The following is a 16,073-nucleotide window of genomic DNA, read 5'->3' on the forward strand; positions in this document are numbered from 1 at the left end:
TGTCCGTGACATTAGGAAGGGTGTGGCTATAAAGTCTTGGGTCGCCTTGCCACACTTTGGAATTTGCCTCCTTGCTTCTGCGGTCAGATTTCATGGTGCCATTGCACCAACAATTGCCACCTCTCTCTCTGAAGAATCATGAGTGCGTCACGCCTGCAATATTGGCAAGAAGAAGCGGCAGCTTTCTAGCTATTCTTCAAAAGGTCATAAAACGCTCCGAGCTGTTAAGGAAAAGCTAGTAAGCAACGTTGGGATTGGGTAAGGCCATACCCTCTTCTGTGCCAATTTCCAAGGAAACGATCGCCTTACCTGGCCTGTGTCTCCCGCTCTCTCTACGGGGGACCCACAGAGCAGCAACATTCAATACCAGCCTAGTAAGGAATACCTGCTACGCCAAGTTCAGATTCCACCGGTCTAGACACACCGTTTCAGAGATACAGGATGGTTGACAGATCTAATGAGTAACAGTTAGGGAGAGAGAAGAGTGCTTGGCGATCAGTTTCCTTCATCTGGCTTGCAGCCCACAGCAGTTGTCATCAGCTTTTTTCAGCCAAAGGCCCTTCACTTTCACACCAACCAAGCCACCGACGCGGAACCCAGTTTTCTAACATTTAAATATGTTCATATCCAATATTCTTGCATTGCATTGCAACCTGACATTTTTATGATTCTGTGCATCTATGTCTGCACCTTCTAACTGGCCTGCAATAATAATAATAATAATAATAATAATAATAATAATAATAATAATTTTAAAAAAATTATATCCCGTCCTCCCCAGCCGAAGCCGGGCTCAGAGCGGCTAACAACAGTAAAACAATAAAACATTCTAAAATCATTTCATTATAAAATTAATTCCAATCAAATTAATGGCAACCATTGGGCTAGAAGTTCTGTGAGGATTGCCAAAGGAGGGAGTCAGGCTGTGCCCTGGCCAAAGGCCTGGTGGAACAGCTCTGTCTTGCAGGCCCTGCGGAAAGATGTCAAGTCCCGCAGGGCCCTAGTCTCTTGTGAGAGAGCGTTCCACCAGGTCAGAGCTACAGCTGAAAAAGCCCTGGCTCTGGTTGAGGCTAGCCTAACCTCTCTGTGGTCTGGGACCTTCAAGATGTTTTTATTTGAAGACCGTAGGTTTCTCTGTGGGACATACCAGGAGAGGCGGTCCCGTAGGTACGAGGGTCCTGGGCCGTATAGGGCTTTGAAGGTTAAAACCAGCACCTTAAACCTGATCCTATACTCCACCGGGAGCCAGTGCAGATCGTTTAGCACTGGGTGAATGTGATCTCGCAACAAGGACCCCGTAAGGAGTCTCGCCGTGGCATTCTGCACCCGCTGGAGTTTGCAATGTTTTAAGAATAAGTGGTGAGCCACTTTGAGCAAAGCTCACTGTGGAGATGTGGGGCGTTTGTAGCAGTGACCAGAGGAGGAATGACCTCTGGGAGGAGCAGAGAGAAGAAACACCAGGGTGCATCTTCAGCAGCACAACTGGACACCTTCCTCTGCCCCAGCTGCAACAAAACATGTCTCTCCCATTTCGGTCTCTAGGCGGTTGGAGGATGGATGGCGGCTAACAGATTGAGGTTGAGTTACAGATAGTTACAGATAGTTACAGATTGAGGTTGAGTTACAGATAGATTGAGGTTGAATCCTGACAAGATAAAGTACTATTTTTGGGGGACAGGAGGTGGGCGGATATGGAGGACTCCCTGGTCTGGAATGGGGTAACTGTACCTCTGAAGGACCAGGTGCGCAGCCTGGGAGTCATTCTGGACTCACAGCTGTCCATGGAGGCGCAGGTCAATTCTGTGTCCAGGGCAGCTGTTTATCAGCTCCATCTGGTACGCAGGCTGAGACCCTATCTGCCCGCAGACTGTCTCGCCGGAGTGGTGCATGCTCTGGTTATCTCTCGCTTGGATTACTGCAATGTGTTCTATGTGGGGCTACCTTTGAAGGTGACCTGGAAACTACAACTAATCCAGTATGCGGCAGCCAGACTGGTGACTGGGAGCGGCCGCCGAGACCATATAACACCGGTCTTGAAAGACCTACACTGGCTCCCAGTACGTTTCCGAGCACAATTCAAAGTGTTGGTGCTGAACTTTAAAGCCCTAAATGGCCTCGGTCCAGTATACCTGAAGGAGCGTCTCCATCTCCATCGTTCTGTCCAGACACTGAGGTCCAGCTCCAAGGGCCTTCTGGCAGTTCCCTCACTGCGAGAAGCCAAGTTACAGGGAACCAGGCAAAGGGCCTTCTCGGTAGTGGCACCTGCCCTGTGGAACATCCTCCCACCAGATGTCAAAGAGAAAAATAACTACCAAACTTTTAGAAGACATCTGAAGGCAGCCCTGTTTAGGGAAGCTTTTAATGTTTAATAGGTTATTGTATTTTAGTGTTTTGTTGGAAGCTGCCCAGAGTGGCTGGGGAAACACAGCCAGATGGGCGGGGTATAAATAATAAATTATTATTACTATTACTATTACTATTATCTACAGCCACAGCAGGCACTGCAACCTTCCAACAGTTGACTTCACCCGCAAAGGCCCTCTTTTCCATTAACTCCCGAGACAGACGGATGCCAGCGGGTACAATAATAATAATTTGGGATGCAATGAGACAATCAGTGCAGATCTCCGTGTGTTGCCTTTCAGCTGGATCTTTGGATGAAAGGAAGAATTACAGATTTAATAAGGAAATAGATAATGACGTGTACGTGGGTTCCCACAAGGCAAGACACAGTGATAACAGCAAGTACCTTTATAGAACTACATAACTGGGAAACAGGGGCAAAGCAACTGCTTATGTACATTTCTGAAAGCCTGGGCCACTCCCACTCCCAACATGATTGGCTGTCTAAACTTCCAAGCTGCGAATCATGACTCAGAGTTCAAGGGCCAATGGTAGAGGCCCAAATCCTGAAATGTTCTGTGATTGGACATCATGTGTCGAATCAGAACACAGGAGCTCAGATTCCTTAGTCCAGACTCAATCTCAGGCAAACACTAAACCACTGAATACGTAACAGATAATACCATTTTCTGTGTATGTGCATAGGCAAATGATTTGGAGTGCTCCAAATTTTCTCTCAGAGGGACTTAAGCCGTGTTTTCCTTGATGTTCCATTGTATGTAACAGAAGTTACACACTATTCTCTTGAACAGGTAGCCCCTCGTGTTTTCAGTGCTGAGCTTTGGAGCATAAAGAACCACAACTTCTCAGTGTTGCTCTTGCACTCCTTCTCCAGAGTGACCCTAGGAGCCCGTCCTCAGCGGCAATCTCACCTTCTTCCCCTCAGATTGTCTCCAGTCGACAAAATGGGGGAAGAGACTCCTTCACAGGGGCTAAAAAGCTCCCCATTCATGCTGATTGGGTGCCCCTAGGACTCTGGAGACAGTGTGACTACATGAGCGCTGTTCCACAGCATTTGATATTTTCATTTACATACATTCATTTGAAATAAGATGGGTTTATGAAGCAATTCTATATCCTCCCACCACACTGATGAAGAATTCTGCGAAACAGTAGTCAATATCCGGAATCACTGTTCAGTGTTGGACATCATATTTGCTGAATACACAAAGCTCCACAGCTTGTCTTTCATCGTACAAAGTCTGGTACCTCGCATCATTTAAAGATTTTCAGAGACTTTGAGACTAAAGATTTCATTTTGGACTTTGTTATGGTTTGAAGGAATTCTATAAAAGATTGTCTATTGTGTATGTACATGGTCATCGTGTTGCCTAGACATTGCTGACCTAGGACTCTGGAGAAAGGGACCCGGCTGCGGAAATAGTAAGGGGTCTTTGACCCCTGCCCCTCAACTCCAGGCTATGACACCACGGCCTCAGCCTGAGGTTCCCCACCCTGGTTTTAAGCCTTGACTGGTCCACTCACATGCAGTGATGGGGAGCTGTGGCAAAGAAAAAACAGGTTTCTAAGATGAGGAGGGAAGTTCAGGACCATGTGTCTAAGCCAGGCACCCCCAAACTCGGCCCTCCAGATGTTTTGGGACTACAACTCCCATCATCCCTAGCTAACAGGACCAGCGGTCAGGGATGATGGGAATTGTAGTCCCAAAACATCTGGAGGGCTGAGTTTGGCGATGCCTGGGGAAGCCAGAGATCAGGGGGAATCCTGGGGCTCTTCAAACACTTTGAGCAGAGGAGGAAATTTCAGCAGGTCCATCTTTTCTCCTCTCTCCCCCCCCAATAAGTAGCATTTGCTGAAATTCCCCTCTTTACGCAACCAAGAAGGGCACAGGGCAGAGATAGAACCATAGAATCGTACTTGGCATGTTGTACGCTGAAAGAAAATTGTATGAAAATGATGTACCAGTGGTATTTGACTCCTAGAAAGTTAGCAAAAATGTCTAAGACAAGCACAAATATCTGCTGGAAATGTAAAGAAAAAGTAGGTGCTTTTTGGTGGCCATGTAATGTGGTCATGTAAGGTAATAAAGGCCTTTTGGGAAATGATATATAATGAACTGAAAAAAATGTTTAAAATAACTTTTGTAAAAAACAAAACAAAACCCAAAAGCATTTTTATTAGGAATTGTAGGTACCGAGATCGCAAAGGAGCAGAAAAGGCTTTTCATGTATGCGATGACAGCCAGACAGATGTTACTAGCCCAGAGATGGAAAGAATATAGTCTCTATCAGAGAAGAATGGCAAACTAAGCTGTTGGAATATTCTGAAATGGCAAAACTGACCAGAAAGCCCAGGAACCAAGAAGACTAAAACTTCAATAAAGAATGGGGAAAAAAAAAATAATTTACTTGAGAGACCACTGTAAGCAGATGGAAACCTTAGCAGGATTGCAATAACACTTGTAATGTAGAAGATATTATGAATAAAAAGGAAAGACATAAAAGTTGGATGATGAAATAATATGCAGTTGAAATGGTTTATAATAGGACCCATGAAGGTGGGAAGACTAGAGATTCAGAGAAATCTCCAAATATGGATGTTTTTTTCCCTATTGTTATAACTCTGTACTTGTAAAATCAAATAAAAATTATTTTTTATACAGATGTTGGACTCCAGCTCCCATCAGCCCCAGCCAGCAGGGCTTAATAGTGGGGGATGATGGAAGGTGGAGTCCGCCAACATCTGGAAGGCTGCACGTTCCCCATCCTGGCTGTTGTTGTTGTTGTTGAGTCGTTTAGTCGTGTCCGACTCTTCGTGACCCCATGGACCAGAGCACGCCAGGCACTCCTGTCTTCCACTGCCTCCTGCAGTTTAGTCAAACTCATGTTGGTAGCTTCAAGAACACTGTCCAACCATCTCGTCCTCTGTCATCCCCTTCTCCTTGTGCCCTCCATCTTTCCCAACATCAGGGTCTTTTCCAGGGAGTCTTCTCTTCTCATGAGGTGGCCAAAGTATTGGAGCCTCAGCTTCAGGATCTGTCCTTCCAGGGAGCACTCAGGGCTGATTTCCTTAAGAATGGAGAGGTTTGATCTTCTTGCAGTCCATGGGACTCTCAACAGTCTCCTCCAGCACCATAATTCAAAAGCATCAATTCTTTGGCAATCAGCCTTCTTTATGGTCCAGCTCTCACTTCCATACATCGCTACTGGGAAAACCATAGCTTTAAGTATACAGACCTTTGTTGGCAAGGTGATCTCTGCTGTACACATGTCAAAATTCTCCCTTTTTGACCTGCTAAATGAAAGGGCCAGTTTAATCAATTTAATCAATAGCTCTTGTCAGCTTAGACTGCCAAGCACAATAATTTAAACCCCGTCTGGGTCTGTTGTAGAGTTATATCTTAGATAGTCAGACAGACAGACAGACAGACCTCTGTCTGGTTCTTCTCTAGTCTGAGGCCATGTTTTATAGGATGACTTCTGCCTATAAACAACAGCTGAATTTTCAGTTGTCTGAGGAAGAAGCCTGCCAGTGGAGGAATAGGACTGTGTTAGTGGAGATTGCCTTCTCTTTCAGCTCTTAGCTTTTGGCTAGTGGAGAAACGAAACAAAGGAGATTCCAGGAAATGGCATCTAAATAATTCACCGGGAAGGAATGAGATGAGTTGGAGCTGAGCGTTTCAGGAGTGCCCGGAAGGGAGAGGCCTGGAACAAAGAATTGAGAGCACTTAAGAAGAAAAAAAAACCCCACACCTCAAATTGAGTGGAGTCAATAAGAATGGCATGTTTCGGTAATGCTTCTTGTGAACTTTAAGAACTATGTACCTCCTTACAATGATGGAGATTATTCTCTAAAATGCATCACTTGCCAGTTTCACTGGTGGGTCATAAGTCACTTTTCTCCCAGCCCTAAAGTAACCAGACCTGATTTTTTAAAAACCTGGTTTGAAAGAATACAGCAGGTGTGTGTGTGCTCTGACTGTAGCATGTCAGCACCACCAGGAAGACTCCCTCTTTTTCTGGTTTCGGTCCTTGCTAAAAGAGAACAGGGTCACACACACACCAGGGGTGCTCCTGGGTGATGCAGAAGGGATTCAGTTTGATGGGGTGAATTCGGGTTATGCAGCTAAGAGTAAAAGCAAACAAATGAAACCCCGGACTGTTTGCAGTAAGGAAAGTGACAGGATGGATAATAATGGAAGCATGGGATGGCAAATGTGGGAGCCAGTGCGGTGTAGTGGTTAGAGTGTCGGACCAGGACTTGGGAGGGACCAGGGTTCAAATCCTCACTTAGCTCGCTGGCTGTCCTTGGGCCAGTCACACTGCCTCTCAGCCTAACCTACCTCACAGGGTTGTTGTGTGCGAACACCTTGGAGAAAAAGCTGGGGTGTAACTGCAACAAACAGACAGACAAACCAACGAGCAATTGCTTGATGCAACGTTGAATGTATATGCATCACTGGCTTAAAACACAGCTAGGTTGTGTGTGTTTTTTTCTTTCTTAATTTGGATCAAAGCTGGTTTTATGTATTTCATAAGTAGCAATGGGTTATATACAAGATAGAGATGGATTGTGGCTGACACAGGATACGAACTCTGCTTCCCAGACCAACTGTGGGAGCTTGCTGGATGCAGAGTAGACAGGTGTGTTGTATAGCCTCTGCAGAAAGAAATTGTACTACCAATCTTACTGTATGCTTGTGAAACATGGACCACTTATAAATGCCATCTCCAACTCATCGAAAGATTCCATCAACGGTGTCTCTAAAATTTTTTCCACATCACTTGGGAAGACAGGCGAACTAATACCAGTGTACTGGAAGAAGCAAAGATCACCAGTGTTGAAGCAATAATTCTTCAACATCAACTTCATTGGACTGGTCATGTTGTGCAGATGCCTGATGATCGTCTTCCAAAGCAACTACTCTATCCCAAACTTAAAAATGGAAAGCGTAATGCTGGTGGTCAGCAAAAGAGGTTTAAAGACTGTCTCAAGGCAAATCTTTAAAAATGTAGTATTTTAAAAAATATAATTTATAATTGGAAAACACTTGCCTGCGAGCGCTCCAGTTGGAGAACAGCCTTTACCAAAGGTGTCATGGGCTTTGAAGACACTCGAACTCAGGACGCAAGGGAGAAATGCGCTAAGAGGAAGGCACATTTTGCAAACCCACATCGCGATGAACTCCCACCCGGAAACCAATGTCCCCTCTGTGGAAGGATGTGTGGATCCAGAATTGGCCTCCACAGTCACTTACGGACTCTTTTTAAAACCGTGTTTATGGAAGACAATCTTACTCGGCTACGAGTGATCGCCAAAGAAAAGCACAAAGAAATGTGAAGGAATGCTCAGTAAGCAGTCAGTGCTGTATAACATGCCACAAACTATGCGCAAAGAAAGCAGGATGTATGCTCAGTAAACAGGTCATCCAAAGGTGACCCAAAGTTATTGAGGTTACAGACTATGCAATTTATTGACGGGTTAAGGGCAGGAGGCGGAAGAGACGCATGTTATTGATTCAGTATTTGCATGTTCTAGTTTTCTGATTTTCCGGCAAAGTTAAAAGAATAAGTACCGTATTTTTTGCACCAGAACACTCACTTTTTTCCTCCTAGAAAGTAAGGGGAAATGTCTGTGCGTGTTATGGAGCGAATGCCTGCGGGTGGCGGGGGGGGGGGGATCTGCTGCAGTCGTGAGCAGAGAAGATCCATGGTTCCCCTTCCTTCCCTCCTCCGTGGTTACAAAGCATGGATCCACATGGATCCTCAGCATTTTTGCATTGGGCTACTCCAAACTCACTGTCAGATCACATGTCTGTAGCCACAGCATGAACCACAAAAATCATATATCCACTATTTCGTTTTGAATATTTTTTTTCTTGTTTTCCTCCTCTAAAAACTATGTGCGTGTTATGGTCTGGTGCATGTTATAGAGCGAAAAATACAGTAATACGTGGTTCTCTCTGCCTGTTACAGCAGCTTGATTTGTAGAAATTTCAGACTTTCACCGTACTGGAGATAAACTTTATCATACCTGAAGGAACGTCTCCACCCCCATCGTTCAGCCCGGACACTGAGGTCCAGCTCCAAGGGCCTTCTGGCAGTTCCCTCATTGAGAGAAGTGAGGTTACAGGGAACCAGACAGAGGGCCTTCTCGGTGGTGGCGCCCACCCTGTGGAACACCCTCCCTTCAGATGTGAAGGAAATAAGGAGGTTTCCTATCTTTAAAAGACATCTGAAGGCAGCCCTGTTCAGGGAAGTTTTTAATATTTAACGCTGTACTGTTTTTAACACTTGATTGGGAGCCGCCCAGAGTGGCAGCGGATACTCAGCCAGATGGGCGGGGTATAAATAAATTATTATTATTATTATTATTATTATTTGCAAACGATGGCTTATCCTAGTTGGTGTTAAGGATAGATTGCGCTCAGAAAGTTCACATCCTTAGTGCCCAAAAGCCCCACAGGATTGTAACTCAAGGCTGCCAAATTTCTGCCTTACTGCTGCTCTTCTGTATTTAACAGCAGCTGGATCTGCTGACATTAGCAGGTGGAAGAACTTCTCACCTGAAGATTAAGCTGCTTTTGAAGACACAAGAGGTGGCCAGGCCATTTTCTTCCTAACTGGGTCAGTGAGAAACTCTCCTCTTCAGTACAACATTTAAATTGGCTTAACCTCTTTAGATCTCAGCAGGGAAGGTCAGATACTGTGGTTCAGTGCAAGGTTCAAAGGCTGCTAACAGAACCATCACACCACTTCCACAGCCCTAGGATTGCTGGAAAGAAGCCAAGCTTTGTTTACTACACTTGTCCTTCATCCCTGGCACGGCTCACCCTTCCCACAAATATATTAGACTCTGTTTTGATGGTACAGGGAGGAGGACTGAGGTTGCCCCTGTCTTTTTTTGGCAGAGCTCTTCTGCCTCTATAGCAGGAATTTTATGGGTCATGGAGAGGCATTGATGAAGAAGCTTCACCTGTTGAATATCTGCATCTGTTGCAGGGCACAGGAGGCTTTTCAGGAAAACAAAACCCTAGCTGCTTCAGCCGTCTCCAAGCTCCGCCTGGAATTTTCCTCCCTGAATTGCATTAGTTGCTTTGTGGAGGTCAGCTGATATATGGCAAAACGGAATCACATGACGCAGAGGAAGAGATGCTGGCAGACCTTAAAGCTCTTTGAAAGTCACGATCTTGCCTCTCCTTCCTTTCATTTTTATCAAGGGCTTTATAAAAAAATAAAAAATAAATCCCAAGCCCATTACTGACGCACTCTTCAGACTGTTCGTTCTCTAGCTTTCAAGACTTCATTTTATTTCAGGTCCTAAAGAGCCAAGGTTACTTGGGAAACAAAATATAAACAGAGGAGCATGCGCTCTTTTATTGAGTTATGCTTCTGACACAGAAACACAAAGCCTTGCAAGTAAATTGTGTTGTGTGTGTTTGCTGAAAGCACTGCAAACTTTTCAGCCAGGCTGTGTAACAGTGCCTTAAACAACAAGTTGACTTGCAGGTTTTGGCAGCTGCCAATGCTTCTCTCCATGCGCTGAAAACCCATGACGTCTGCACAGTGCTTTTTCTTCTTCTGGTGGTACGCACAGTTTCGCAGTACCAACACCTCACCCCCACCAAATCAGAGCCTGGATGCTCTGGCAGGGTCAGAGAACCATCCTTAAAGCTTCGTACATCTCCAGATCTTGCAATGTGGTCCTCCATCCGAGTACAGTGGTACCTCGGGTTACATACGCTTCAGGTTACAGACTCTGCTAATCCAGAAATAGTGCTTCAGGTTAAGAACTTTGCTTCAGAACAAGAACAGAAAACGTGCTCCGGCGGCGCAGCAGCAGCAGGAGGCCCCATTAGCTAAAGTGGTGCTTCAGGTTAAGAACAGTTTCAGGTTAAGTACGGACCTCCGGAACGAATTAAGTACTTAACCCGAGGTACCACTGTAATGCATGCCAACATCTATATACTAGGGTAAACTCTCTCTCCCCCCCCCCATGCACATTTTAGTGAAAGTAGCATTGAAAATGCATTCTATTGGGGGAAATTGCTTTGCAAAAATCTATATATTAAGAGAAATTCCATGCAAGTGTGTATGCGAAGAGAAATCTCCAGATTTTGCAAGGCAGTTCTCCAGCCAAGACACAGGTGCAAACACTAGGGCAGGCATAGGCAAACTCGGCCCTCCAGATGTTTTGGGACTACAACTCCCATGTTCCCTAGCTAACAGGACTAACAGGGATGATGGGAATTGTAGTCCCAAAACATCTGGAGGGCCAAGTTTGCCTATGCCTGCACTAGGGTAAAAAAAAAGCAGGTGTCAAAGTGTATCTATCAGAGAGAATAACGTAGAAGAACTGCACTACATTTGGAGGAATTGCTTTGCAAAAATGCTCGTATTGGGCAAAATGCAACACTAACATATTTGCGTAAGGAGAAATTCACACTAAGAAGTGGATGAATTTTCTGGAGGACCTTTTGTTTTTCTTTTATTGCAAACTGATGTGGAAATGCCAAGAACTGAACTTTGGTAAGTTGAATTAAGAACAGTAAGAAAAGAGAATAAGATAGTTAATCGCTGGAAATAATTTTAGTTTAAGAACGATATTGGAGAGCTGTTACATGGAGATATAATGAAATTCAGAAGGGAGGGATCTGAGGAAGTTAATTAACAATGTAAGAGAGATTGGGTTTTCAAGGGATATGTGTTTAAGATTTCTTTTTTCTTTTTCTTTTTTTAGTAATGTGTTTTCTCTTGTGTTTTTTCTTCTTCTTTTCTATGTTGTATTTGTTATAATTGTGGAAAATTGAATAATTTCTTATTGGAAAAAAAAAGAAAGAACTGAACTTTGGACTGGGAAAAGGAGAAACTGAGAGAAACCGAAATAGGTATACAGTGGTGCCCCGCAAGACGAATGCCTCGCAGGACGAAAAACCCGCTAGACGAAAGGGTTTTCCGTTTTGGAGGTGCTTCGTAAAACGAATTTCCTGTGGGCTTGCTTTGCAAGACGAAAATGTCTTGCGAGTTTTTCCGACTTTTTCCCCCTCCCCCCTTTTTCTAAGCCGCTAAGCCGCTTATCTGCTTATCCGCTAAGCCGATAAGTCGCTAAAAGCCGCTAATCCGCTTATAGCGCTAATCCGCTAAGCCGTCAATGGGCTTGCTTCGCAAGACGAAAAAACCGCTAGACGAAGAGAATCATGGAACAGATTATTTTTGTCTTGTGAGGCACCACTGTATTTGCCTCCCCCTAACAGAAAACACCAAGAAATGTAATTTTTTTGGGTGCTGACGCTGGCAGGATTTAAGGATTGTTGCACAGGGGTTGGGGTTGTTGCTGTTTTTTTTACCTGTGGCTGCTCTGCTCTGTTTCCCCCGAATGAGATGCCACTGTACTGAATGCCACACCTAGCTGGCAACCTTTGTCTGATTTCCTCACCACACAATACTAAATTAATAGCCAGGAATCCTGGAAACTGTAGGAGAAGGTAGTGCCTCTGAGCTTTGCATGGTGTTGTAAACAAAAATTGCCCTTTTTCCCTTATGGGGTATCCAAGAGCCCATACAGAGTCCTTACATAGGTTCCCTATTGGTAGGAGAGAATAACAGAGGCCAACCAGAGAATATTGAGAAGCAAAGCAGCTAGTAAGCTTGATCTTTATTGATCTGTTGCAACAGGGTGCTCCCCTCACACGCAGGAGAGGAGGAGGACCCAGAAAAATGGTGTGCAAGGCCTTTTAAAGAGTTTTGAAATTGCCACCCTGTAGATCAAGACCACCCCCAGAAACATCATACATACATCACAGAAGGGGTGTAACCTAAGAGCACCCCTCAGATACATCATACCTACATCACAGAAAAGGTGGTCCAAAATAGAGCATTTGAATGTTGTTTTTCTCTTGTTGTTGTTTATCTCCTGTCTGGCAGGTTACTTGATTGGATTTCCTGGGTAGCCTGGCCAGTCTTTTGTAATGATAAATACTTAGTTCCTGGGCCATGTCACAGGCTCACACCCTATTCAAACACAGACATACCCTTAAGACAGGATTTGTGAAGGAAAAGACAACGGGGAAGCTTTTCCACTTTGACCTTGCAGAGAAAACATTTGCTCAGTTTAGGAATCAAAATGGTTCCAGGTTGGCCTTCCTATGCTGATCTATGTACGTGCGGTTATGAACATTACCATATATCTAAGACCATAAAATTCCTATTACAATAGGCATCGGGCTGGCCTCTGTGGGAGCAGGATACTGGAGCAATTGGCCCGATCTCCTGCTGTTCTTAAAAGCAAACGCTTTGTAGTCCTTGGAAAAATCATTGTTGGGAGTTTATGACTGGCAGCGTTTGTTAGGCCAGATCCAAATATAACTCAGCAGGAAAGTACTGCTGGCTGCCCAACCTTATCCAGAGGCTAAACAAAGTGGGGGAGGGTAGGTGAGGTTCAGTTTCCATTGCTCTGAGAATCTGCAGTTCAAACAGCACAGAGAGGAACAAGAGGAGGAGGGAACAGCTGACTTGCTGTCAAACTTGGGACGTTCCCCTCGGATTCATCCAACGCCAGTTAATGGTTAATCATCTCTCTCCCCCTTCCGCACTTCTGCAAGGAGAGCTTCCTAGCCGTGGTTGGTATAGAAAGCTGCATGCATTGCTGGTTTTTCCCCTAGCTCATTTCAGCCTTTTGTTGATTGATAAACATGTTTCTACACTGCCATATCATAAGATCAGGACCATGTACAACAATAAAGGTAGAGGGACCCCTGACCATTAGGTCCAGTCGTGACCGACTCTGGGGTTGCAGCGCTCATCTTGCTTTATTGGCCGAGGGAGCCGGCGTACAGCTTCCGGGTCATGTGGCCAGCATGACTAAGCCGCTTCTGGAGAACCAGAGCAGCGCACGGAAATGCCATTTAACTTCCTGCTGGAGTGGTACCTATTTATCTACTTACACTTTGACGTGCTTTCGAACTGCTAGGTTGGCAGGAGCAGGGACTGAGCAACAGGAGCTCACCCCGTCACGGGGATTCGAACCGCTGACCTTCTGATCAGCAAGTCCTAGGCTCTGTGGTTTAACCCACAGCGCCACCTGCATCCCGTGTATAGCAATAAAGCATCATTAAAACAGGAAAAAATAATCACCAAAACAATTGGCGGATTAAACAGCTGCAAAGATCTTTTGGCAAGGTGTTCCTGAAAGTGAGAAGTGAGGGTGCCTGTTCCATCTCTGCTGGAAGCCTGTTCCGCTGCGTGAGGCTGGCGACACTCCATACCTGGCTTCTGGTTGAGTCCCAGTGGGAAACTAAGCACAATGATCTCAAGGATCATGGTGGGATATAAGGACTCTGGTGGTCATTAAGATATCCTGGATGAAATATACTCAGAGTCGCAAAGTGATTTCATGCTCTTTATTCAGCTCATAGTGGTGAGGAGGAATGAATGAGAGTCCCCTCAAAGTATCTGCTTTATATACATTATTTACACAATGGGCTGCACATGATTGGCTAATTCTGGAATTCTATTGTAAGCCAATCAGGTTGTGGATTCACTTCTATCTGGAGCATGATTGGGTGGTTCCTGCCAACCAATCATACTGCTGCATTGTTCTAAGACCAATCAGACTGTTGCATTCTGAATCCTATTGTTCTAGGACCAATCAGACTGCTGCCTTTTTGATCCTATTGTTCTAGGACCAATCAGACTGCTGCAGTTTGGATCCTATTCAATTCAGTACGTAACACTGGATCTAAGTTTTTCGGGGCTGCACCAGTAGAATTTCTGCCTGTCGTGCAGCTACTAAGGGCCTAGGAACCCTGAGGCCAGAGAGAAGGGCGTGAAATCTGCCATACGGAGCTGTTCACGGGGCTGCACTCATCTTGCAACAGCATGTAATACTTTGGTAGCTATGGGGCTGTTAAAACCAGAAATGGGGGGGGGGGCAGTTAGACAACTCCCCCAAAATCCCAAGTCCCCACCACAGCCTCTAACTAAGGCCAGGAGAATGACTGTTGACACAGGCACCATACATGCACAACAGCAAAGAGGCTCAGAAAAGCAGCCTATAAAATTGTAGCTATAAGCAAAGCATGTGCCCGCAAATAAAGATCAGCTCTGCTGACTGCTCTTTGCTTTTTAAAATTGGCTAGAGATTCCTTCTTTTTCTGACTGGAGAGACATGCAGGGAGTGGCACCCCAATGAGCTGGGCAGTGGAGTAAATCCGCACCCCAGGTTTTTTCTTATCAGGCCATAGGTTGGTACATTGCCCTGAATCATAGTGGGTGGCAAAGTCTGGTTTATAACTCAGCAGTGGTTAGCAGAGGGTGGGTCCCTGCAGGGTTTATGAGGTTTCTCTGAAAACATCTTGCCCTTGAAAAACAAGATTTCTGGTCTTGAGCAGCCACATTTATCGTGCCCTTAACTTGCCTGGGCAAACAACTTGGGCATCTGAAGAAGTGTGCATGCACACGAACGCTTATAGCCAGAACAAACTTAGTTGGTCTCTAAGGTGCTATTGGGACGCAGGTGGCGCTGTGGGTTAAACCACAGAGCCTAGGACTTGCCAATTAGAAGGTCGGCAGTTCGAATCCCCGAGATGGGGTGAGCTGCCGTTGCTTGGTCCCTGCTCTTGCCAACCTAGCAGTTCGAAAGCACCTCAAAGTGCAAGTATAGGTACCGCTCTGGCAGGAAGGTAAACGGTGTTTCCGTGTGCTGCTCTGGTTTGCCAGAAGTGGCTTAGTCATGCTGACCGCATGACCCGGAAGCTGTACATTGGCTCCCTCGGCCAATAAAGCGAGATGAGCGCTGTAACCCCAGAGTCGGTCATGACTGGACCTAATGGTCAGGGGTCCCTTTACCTTTACTAAGGTGCTATTGGACAATTTTTAAAATTCCCTTCCTTCCTTCCTTCCTTCCTTCCTTCCTTCCTTCCTTTCTGTTGCAATACATATATGAAATCGTTACATAATGATACATATACATTATATTCATAAATTCACATTTTTCACATTTCATTATGTACCAACATTTATCCATTTCTTATTTCTTGCCCTGTGTCTTCCCTCCACCCATGCATGACTTCCTTGTTATTATTTTATAGCTTTATTATTGAGATTGTATTTTTGTATCTTAATTATTAAACATTGAGTCTTATATATCTGCTTAGTTACAGATAGGTAGCCGTGTTGGTCTGCCATAGTCAAAACAAAATAAAAAAATTCCTTCCAGTAGCACCTTAAAGACCAACTAAGTTAGTTCTAGGTATGAGCTTTCGTGTGCATGCACACTTCTTCAGATACACTTCTGATGACTTCTGTTTCAGTGTATCTGAAGAAGTGTGCATGCACACGAAAGCTCATACGTAGAACTAACTTAGTTGGTCTTTAAGGTGCTACTGGAAGGAATTTTTTTATATCTGCTTAGCTTAGCTTTGTGAAATCAGTCTATACTTATCAATAAATTCTTGTTGGAGCATGTTTTGGTCATGCATTCTTCTACACATTTCCATTCCTGTTTGAGATTTTGATTAATTTTTTGAAAACATTGAATTAGCAAAAATTAGCTTAGCTTTGCGAAATCAGTCTATACTTATCAATAAATTCTTGTTGGAGCATGTTTTGGTCATGCATTCTTCTACACATTTCCATTCCTGTTTGAGATTTTGATTAATTTTTTGAAATGATTGAATTAGCAAAAACGACGGCAACAATTAGAATGCAATC

Source organism: Podarcis erhardii (genome assembly GCF_964252035.2).
Source record: "Podarcis erhardii genome assembly, chromosome: 7".
NCBI lineage: Eukaryota > Metazoa > Chordata > Lepidosauria > Squamata > Lacertidae > Podarcis > Podarcis erhardii.